Source organism: Talpa occidentalis, unplaced genomic scaffold, assembly GCF_014898055.3.
Source record: "Talpa occidentalis isolate TD23 unplaced genomic scaffold, MPIMG_talOcc4v2.1 talOcc4.12, whole genome shotgun sequence".
NCBI classification, from domain to species: Eukaryota; Metazoa; Chordata; class Mammalia; order Eulipotyphla; family Talpidae; genus Talpa; species Talpa occidentalis.
The window spans coordinates 37,981,955-37,991,279 of record NW_023601212.1 but is presented as its reverse complement, the minus strand read 5'-3'; the positions used below and the strand labels follow the sequence as shown (position 1 = coordinate 37,991,279).

Here is a 9,325-nt window from a genome sequence, read left to right as displayed (position 1 = left end):
AGGTCAGAGGTGCAGGGGATGAGAGGATTCACCAGAGACAGAGTGGGGAGCAGAACAGGTAGATCCACTGAAATACACTGCTGAGGGGAGCAGTGGGCTAGACAGGAGAGGTCTGCTGTGGCATGTGGGTCAGCTTCCTGGCCAGGGATTAAACTCATGCCAGTGTCTGGCAATAGCCTGATAGAGCTGAGACTTTAACCCCTGTGCCATCAGGGAGGCCCCATAAAATTCCAATTTTTAACAAAATAATTGTAAGACATGCAGAGAAACAAAAAATATGACAACAAACAGGACCAAAAACAATAGAAACTGTACCTGAGAAAGTCCAGATATTGGAATTAGTAGATGAAGACTTTGAATCAGCTGTTTAAATATATTCAAAAAACTAAAAGAAACCAGCTTTTGAGACTTACAGGAAAGCATGAGAATAATGTGCATCAAATTAAAAATATTGAAGAGACAGAAATATTTTTAAAAGAAGCAAATATAAATTCTGGAGTTGAAAGGTGCAATAACTGAAGTGATATTGTCACTTGAGGACCCCAATCACAGATATGAGCATCATAAGAAAGAATCAGAAAACTTGAATATTGAGATTAGTTAGTCTGAGGATAGAAAAAAAAAATAAAGAAAAATGAATAGATCCTTGAAGGTTTGTGCATCAAGAATAGCTGTCACCAACATATGCATTATGGGAGTCAGGAGAGAGATAAAGTAGTGGAAAAAATATTTGAAAAAATAATAATCAAAAACACCCCATATTTGATGAAAATCATTAGTCTACTTATCCACAAAGTATAAGGAATTCCAAATACAGTATATGAAAGATGGAATGAAAATATTCTAAAGTCAATTGTGGTGATGGGTGCATAATTCTGAATATAATGAACACCATTGAATTGTACTCCTTAAATGTGTGAATGATGTAGTATGTGAAATATATCTCAATACAGCAGTCTAAAAAAGGAGTGAGGGGCTGATATATACTACAAGATGGATGAAACTTGAAAACATAATGCTAAAAGAAGAAAGCCACACAAAAATGTCACATATTGTATGAGTCCATTCATAGGACATGTTCATAAGTAGGCAGACTTATGTTTATCAAGTCAGAAAGTAGATTTTATGGTTGTAAGGTAGGGTGAGGAGGAGGCAAATGACAAGTGACTGCTAATGAGAGAGGAGGTCTGGGGGGAAGATGACAAAAATGTTCTGCAATTATGTAATGGAAATAGTTACATAATCTTGTACATACACTAAAAATTACTGAACTGTGTGCTTTTAAAGGGTGGTTTTTATGGCTTATAAATTATATGTCCTTTTCTTTTCATCTTTCAAACTTTTGTAAGGGCCTTGATCCATGATGGAGTTTAGGTCTTGTTGAAAGAGCCATGTCTGTCCGTAGACTGCACATAGTCCTCAAAAGCAGTGACCTGCTCCTCCAGCTTGTCTGTTCCAACTTTATTGTCTTCAGCCACACATTGAACTTGAAGTTCCTTAATTCCATACCCACTAGTACTGGTTTAGAAGAGCCACTAACCAAGCTGTCTACTTGAATGCTTCTCATGCACTCCTCTAGTTTTCCATGTCTGGCTCATCATGCCACAGTTTCATACCTAATAAGATGGACGACTTGGCAATAATGCAGGTTTTTTGACTTTCTTTGGCTCACTCAGTGCAAGTTTTTTTTCCTCTTAACCTCTTTGTGTCTTCACTTTCCTCCTTCTCATCAGATCCAGCGAGCAAGTTCATCTTCCTGTGGTGTCTTTCACATCAGCAGGGCCATGTCTACCTAATGCTTTCTTCATTCCTGGAGGACAGACCCTTTCCTTTTTGAAAATCTTAATGTGGTTATACCAATAATATAGGGCATGGTAAAGGTTGGCAGGTGGTGGGTTGGAAACTGCTTCCAATATTGCCACATCCGCGCGATGGCATGTGCCTCCAATGTAGTTATTGTCCACCAAGTCATCATTGAGCACCTGAAAGCCTATGGGCCTTTTCAAGACTCCAAAACCCATGGTGAGATGATACTGGAGATGGTCAAGAGAAAGGAAAGAGGAGCACAGGCAGAAAGCACCTAGCACTGAGGGAAAAAGTCTGTGTCTCAGTTCTTCAAGAAGTGATCTATCTCCAAAATATGTTCAGTGCTGGAAGGAGATGAAACTACTGTTAAACTTATATATGATGGTGAGCATGCTTGCTAGTGCTAGGAACTTGTTAACCAGGCGTGTTTAAAACAATGCTCACTGGAGTTATTGCTTTGGAAAATGTCCTTTTCTTTCTGTTCTACAAATGGCCAAGGTTTCAGGAAAAAGAAAAAGTCACAACCTACAATTTAAAAGGCATGACCAAGTAAGTGTCAGAGAGGATAGGATGGTTATCTTACAGCTGGACCAGACAACTCCATGTTTATCTCTGGGAATTCCTGGGATTCTGGCACTGACTCAGCTAAGATAAGGGACACTAATGATTTATAATGTGCTGTTTAAAGGCAAACTCTCCTAGTGTTGGCCAGGACCAGTTTGTTTATTGATGGCTTTTACCCCTGTGACCTATTGGATAACCTGGCTTGGCTATGTGACTAAGAGAGACATTTAAAAGACCCTACTGAAACTTTTAAGTATCTCTCCCAAAATAGAGATCTGTCATCACACAATTCTTGGCAAGTCAATCTGGAGACTAGTACATCCTTGTGCAGATGAAGACACTGGGAAGCTGCACTGGGGAGTTCTTGTCTCCAGATGTTGGCCTGCACGGTCTCCTGCTTTCTGTGTCCTTTGTCTTATTCATGTTCTGTGAGGCCTTGTAAGTTCTTCTGCTATCCAGCCCAACATACCCTTTCTACTAGTAACACGTTCCATACTGCAGAACTATGTTTTACAAAAGACAAAGGGGGAACAGTCTCAAAAATTCTATTCCCATTCGTTCTCAAAACCTGGGAACAAGATAAGCAGAAGGCAGGGCCATTGTGGGGGCAGTGCCAACATGCTAAGCAGGAATTCCTGGAAAAAGATGCCAATGAGAAGGTTGCTTTTCTAAAACCAGGAAATATGAAGCGCATTGTCCAGAATTGGTGCAGTCTACAGACAAGTACAAGAGTCATATTTGTGGAAGAGATGCTTTTGTGGCTCAAGAACTTTCTCTGTGAGTCCGGGAAGTAAGGATCAGACAAATAACCCTATAAGGTAAGCAAGCATCTACTCTTGAGGCTCAACTGCCTCCCCTCATCTTGCATAGAGACTATAGGTCTAATGCAGAGACTCTCAGAAGCTTCTAAGACACATCAGCAAACTTACCATGAACATTCTCTCTGATCCTGTCTGGGTAGAGAAAGGTTTTTGGCTAAAATTTACTGCAACACTTCTGGAGCCCATCCAGTTAGGAGGGTAAGATTCTCAAAAATCCTCTACACCCACAACTCACAATCATTATCTCTAGACCCACTTAAAGCAACCCTCATCTATAACCCCAACTCTGCAGCACAGGCTTTCACAAAACTCCTAATTCCACCAGTGATAAAGTATTAGGGCGCATGGACCCATATCTCATCCACTTTGGAGTAGAATTTAGATGTTTCCCTTTGTTTGTCCTGAGTTCACACTAGGAAGATAGCACCAAGGAAAGGCACCACTCCCGGAATTTCATCACCAGCTTGCCTCTTCTTGTCGCTATTTAACCTCCCCACATTCATCTATCTTGACAAACTGACAGGCATCCTTTCTACCCAAAGTGTAACTAGTTTTGCCACTACTCGGCTTAATTTGCCATTACCTGATAGGGTCTCAACAATATCCTGGCTCTCAGTTGCCTTGCTCTGTAACAAAGTTTAAAGGGTTGTATGGGTCACTGGCCTCTTTGGCCATATCCTCGACCTGCATCTTAGTTTCCATTCAGCTCTTAGAGTCATGAATTCAACCAGAAGATAGTCCTTGCCACTTACTCAGCAAATAAGGAAGATTTACAAGGGAAAACCTGGAAGAGCCCTGAGGCAGGCCTTCTGGAGCTACAAAAGTAATTTGGGCCTCCACCCATATATGAAGCCTTTAGGGTTGAAGCTGATGAAGCAATAAAGAGCCGGCACCAGATGGAGGAGAGGGGGTCAGGTACACAGGATGAGATAAGTAACATGCGGGAAACATCCCACGCAGGGGCTTGCATCAGCCTAAGCAATTTTCTGAGCCATGAAACAGGTTTTCCTCCTTTGTCAACACTTGCCAAGTAGTAAAGAAACAGAACCACAAACCAGGGAAAGGAAGGATGAGTCTACTAGACTTTTCTCTCAAGGGAAAAGGCTCTAGTTTTCATTCTAGCCCCTTGGAAGCAGAGGGTCTCCAGCTACCTTAGGAAATAGGAAAAGAATGAAGGAATTAAAAAAAAATACAATGAATACTGTTGAGTTTATTCTTCCTCACACGCTTACTTAGGGCACACCTAGATTGCTCTTTTGCCTGAACTTCTTCCATTGTTTAGTTCACGTGGGCTCTGTCAGGCCAATGCATCCCCAACTGAGCCCCTTAAAGGACCCAAGTGCAGCTGAAGCCAGGAGAGGCATTTGGGTGCTCACGTGGTTGTCTGTACCCAGCACACTTGTGAACACCCAGAGCAATGGGTGTCTCTCAGGGCCTGACTGATTGGAACCCTGGAGTGGAGATAAGGCAGGTCCTCACCAAATACACTTCATTCTACAGAATTGTGTCTCTGTCTATTCACATGAATATTCTCTTAAAATGAAAAGCTTGATTCAAACACTATTGTCCAGATGGTAGAAGGCTGTACAAAGGACTGAATTTTCAGGATATCAGTTGCCTTGATATTTTTGACTAATGATAGTAAGTCTATTTACTTCTATTTCTAGAAGGTTTTAGGAGGTTTTTTTTTTTCAGGTATTTATGGAATTTTACCCAAAAATGAAATAGTTTTGGTAAGATAACTCATGTCCACATTTGCAAATCCAGTATTGTTGAAGATATATATTAATGAGTGTGTTTTCAAATGTGTCCGTACAAATTTCTGTAATTTACAAGAAATCAAAGTTCTCCTTATACCATGTGTTTCAGTTTCAGAAGACTAGTCTAGCTGAAATATAAAACACTTCAAGCATTATGGAAAATCAAATACTGAATCTTACTAGCTGTTTAATGCATTAAATTCTTAATGCCATGAAATGATCACTTGATTTCTTAAGCTCTGCTTTTATAGAAGCAAAAGGCATGAATATATTAAATGTGTCAAACTAGGAACCTTGAAATGAAAATGGGTTTTTAGATGTTTCAATATTAGCCTTTTTTTCTGATTTCTGTTTCTCAGAGCTTTCCCACTTGTGCTTGTTTATGTGACCTGAAAGTACTGGCCTTCTGACCATCTCCATCATTCCTGGGGTAGGGCACCAGTGCGGGGGACTGATGACAAGCCTGGTTTGACAGATTTCAATAGATTATAAATATTGTTTTTGTCTTCTCTTACCTATTTTCCTATCTCTTGTTATTGCATCAATCTATGGATTTCTAACCTTTTTTCTTTTTTACATTTTTTTATTGAGGTAATATTGATTTACAACACTGTGTAAGATTTAGAGGTATAGGATCACCTCCTTTAGGTGGGTGTCACTACAACCTGCCCAGCACCAAGGAACCATAGTCCTCCACTGAGGCAGGGACTTCTCAGATGTGCTTACTTCTTTCCCTTTGCATGTAGTCTTGGGAATGAGAACACTAACAATAGTGTCTACAGTTCATTGATTAATGATTGCAAATCACGACTTAATTCTCTGTTTCTAATAACATCTTTGTTTTAGCCAACTGTGTCAGCAATCCAAAAACACTTCACATTTTCTCAAAATTAAAAAAGTCCTAATGGCCTTTCATGATGGCCTTACATTAAATATTTAGATTACATTGCGGACAGATCCAAATAGTTCTGGAGGCTCCTTGTCTCCCCCCGTCTGACAGCTCAGTGGGTCTACAGTGACTTGATGGAAGGAGCAGACTGGGGCCAGCCATGAAATTTCCATGAACTCTCCTCCAAATGAGGCCATTTTCTCAAGCAGGAAGACTGTACTGTTACAACATTGCTCTCCCAGAATGTAAATTGATACAGCCACTATGGAAAAGAGGTTCCTCAAATTTAAAAAAATAGAAACATCATATACTCCAACAATCCACTCCTGAACATTTACATCAAGAATATGAAAACACAATAAAAAATGTATGTGTACCCCCATCTTCATTTCACTATTCGCAATAACCAAGATATGGAAAAACCTTAGTGCCCAAGGGAAAATAAATGGATTAAAAAGGTATGACACATGCACGCAATAGAATACTATTCAGCTATATTAAAAAAATGAACTCTTGCCATTTGTGACAATGTGAATGGAACTGGAGGCAATGATGCTAAGTGAAATAAGTCAGAAGGAGAAAGACAAATAGCTTATGATTTCACTCATCTGTGGAATATAAAGAAAAAAGACAGACAAAACAGACATTCATACTGAAAACAGAATGGTAGTTCCCAGGAGGGTATGGGTACAGGTGGCTGATTGGTGGGTGGAGGATGGTGACTGGACCTTTGGGTGTAGGGTGATATGTATAGATGGTTGAGGTGTGAAACTGTACACCTGAGACCTATACAGTGATGGAAACTATTGCTACCTCAATGAAAAAATAATGAAAAAATATTCCTTCCAAGAGTATACTGCCTACCAAATATGTTCTACCTGCCTACCTATACTTTTTTCCCCCAATAAACTCTCATATGTGCCAGTGAGATGGTGCATGTCAGTGATCCCCTGGGATGACTGAGGTCTTCCTCAGACATTGTTCCTACAACCTTGACCTGCTTTTGGGTCTCAAACCTTCTTTTCAATGTCACAATACCAGGGGCTTTCATGCTAGAACTTCTGATGGAAGATCATGATCATGTTGCTATTCAGAGTTGTTTGCATTTCTCAGAAATGTTACATAATTGTTTTTAAAGAGATTATTACTTGTTCTCAGCCTACTTCTAAATACTGTTACTTCCAAAGCTTTTATGAAACTCAACTTTTTTCTTTCCATAACTAATCTGTGCTGGTGCATAGAGCAGCTATTGACTTTGTGTATTTTCCTTTTGATTTTTGACTGGACCCAGTTCAAATGTTTTCCAGCAATTAAGGTGTAGGTTGACAAAAGAATGGAGTGTTTGTAGCTTAAGTGGGAAGTCCTCAGAACCCAAAAGAATAAATCTATTTTGATGTTACTCAGACCACAGGCATGTGGCGGTGACCTTCTCTGCCTCCTTCTAAGATGTGTGCATGCTGTTCAGTTAGTAATTGTCAAAAAGGAGAACTTGCCCTGATGCTTTAACTTCTCCTACTGATCAGGGCACTTCATTTCTGGGATCCTAAGGCTCAGAGTTATTGCCCAAAATACTTCTTCTCCTTTCCAATGAATGGGGTTGCAATGGGGTCATATTGTGATAGTGTCTCACAGGCCATCCTGGGAGCCACTGTCCTTTAGCCATTCACAGTCTCATATATCTCCCCATTTCCAAGCCTGCGGTATTTAAAATTCCTTGCTGCTTTCTGGTTCTGTCTTTCCCTGATGTCCCAACATCTATCCCATCTGCTTTTACCCTCACTATTCCATGATCTCTATAATCTTTATGATGGGATTAAAATGTAAAGCCCCTGGACCTTGCAACTCAATAAACATGGCCCTCACTGAACTCAGCCAGTTTCAAGACCCACAGCCCACACGTGAGACCTGACTTGCTAAGTAGCAAAATGATTGTCAGAACATGTAGCTGGGTTTGTTTCTGTGTGCTTGCTGCTGCAGGTATAGAAGGCAGTGAGTCCACAGCCTGCATCTCCTGCTGGGTGGACCTCTCACCCTGCTGCTGAGACTCAGAACTTGGGCTATGCCTCTGTGCCAGGTGTGCCATGAGAACCATGTTCACTTCATCCCACAAATGTTCTGCACTGATTCTTCACTGCTTGGAGAGGAAATCCAAGCAGTCTTGAGTGGTGAGCATCCCAGAACCTGAATCAGATTCCATGTTCTGATCTATCTTAGCCCTGTTCTGGGCTCAAGCATCTCACCCTACCATCTGACTCTTCATATGTATTTTTTACTCAGTCCTCTTTCCATTTCATTTTCTAGCTACATCTACCTCTACACTGTATAACCCATACTCTGGACAGTCTTCTTCTGTTCAAACCATTTTTTTTAATTAATTAATTAATTTATACAAGCACTGGGTACAGTCAGAAGCTCGGGAGGTTGAGAGAATTCACCAGAGCCAGAGTGGGGAACAGAACAGGCAGACTAACGAAGTACACTGCTGAGGGGAGCAGCAGCGGTGGGGGGGGGGGTGTTGGTGGGGGGGGCGGCTGGAGATGTCTGCCCGCCATGTGGGACCCTCGCCAGCGCCAGCGGCTGGGGATCAAACCAGCGCTGCAGAGGCTGCGGGCAGCTTTGCAGCCCAGTGCTCAACCACTGCGCCACCAGGGGAGGCCCCAAGCCAATTCTTGATTGTTTTGCTCATCTTCCTAGTGTAACTGACGCTTGCCCCAGCCTGTTCCTTGCTGCCTTTCCCCATAGTTTTTCCTTACCTCTCCAGCTCCTGCCAACTTAGCGGGGAAAGTAGAGAGGAACACTGCTTCATACAGCTTGTACTGACTTAGAATGAGTTAAAGTATAAATGTAGGTTTGGATGAAACTGGTCAAGATCTAAATGCACAGTATATTTATGACAAGAATAATACTGCTAATCCTAATAAAATGTGATAGTAAGAAGGATTTTATTTTTGCAGCAAACTCATAACTCATAAAATAATGTAGAATTGTCTAGAAATCATAAGGTTTTTAAATTATGTGAAGAATACATATTAATCTGTACAAAGTTATTCCTTGTAATTATCTTCAATAGAAATTATCTTTAGGGCACATAGTTAACCATTTAGAATGAATATAGAAGTAAATATATTTCTTTCTTTAATTTTCCTAACAGTCTACTATGGTTCATATGTTCTGAAGAAAAGGGTAAGTCCTTGAATAGGACACCTGATTCCAGGAAGATAAGTTGTCAATTGTCATTTACTTAAAACAAATTTTATTACAAAATGTTAATATTGTTAGTAGTAAAAACATAGTTAAGTCATATTTTCTTTTGTAAAGCTCTACAAAATTAAAGGTTTATATTTAAATACTTTACACCTAAATGTCACCTATAGTTAAATTTTGGCTAATATGTTTGAAACACTCAGGTAAAAAAGAAACTTTGTCAAGTCTTTAATGTATTATCAAAAATAACCGTGGAACATGCATTACACTTTATAATAAGG

At 40.2% G+C, this 9,325-nt stretch overlaps 1 pseudogene; it reads right to left on the bottom strand.

Annotated features, from left to right (window-relative positions):
* Window positions 1-1,370: 1,370 nt before the first annotated feature.
* On the bottom strand, window positions 1,371-2,021 carry LOC119242144 (elongation factor 1-beta-like; annotated as a pseudogene).
* Between the last annotated feature and the right edge of the window lie 7,304 nt (window positions 2,022-9,325).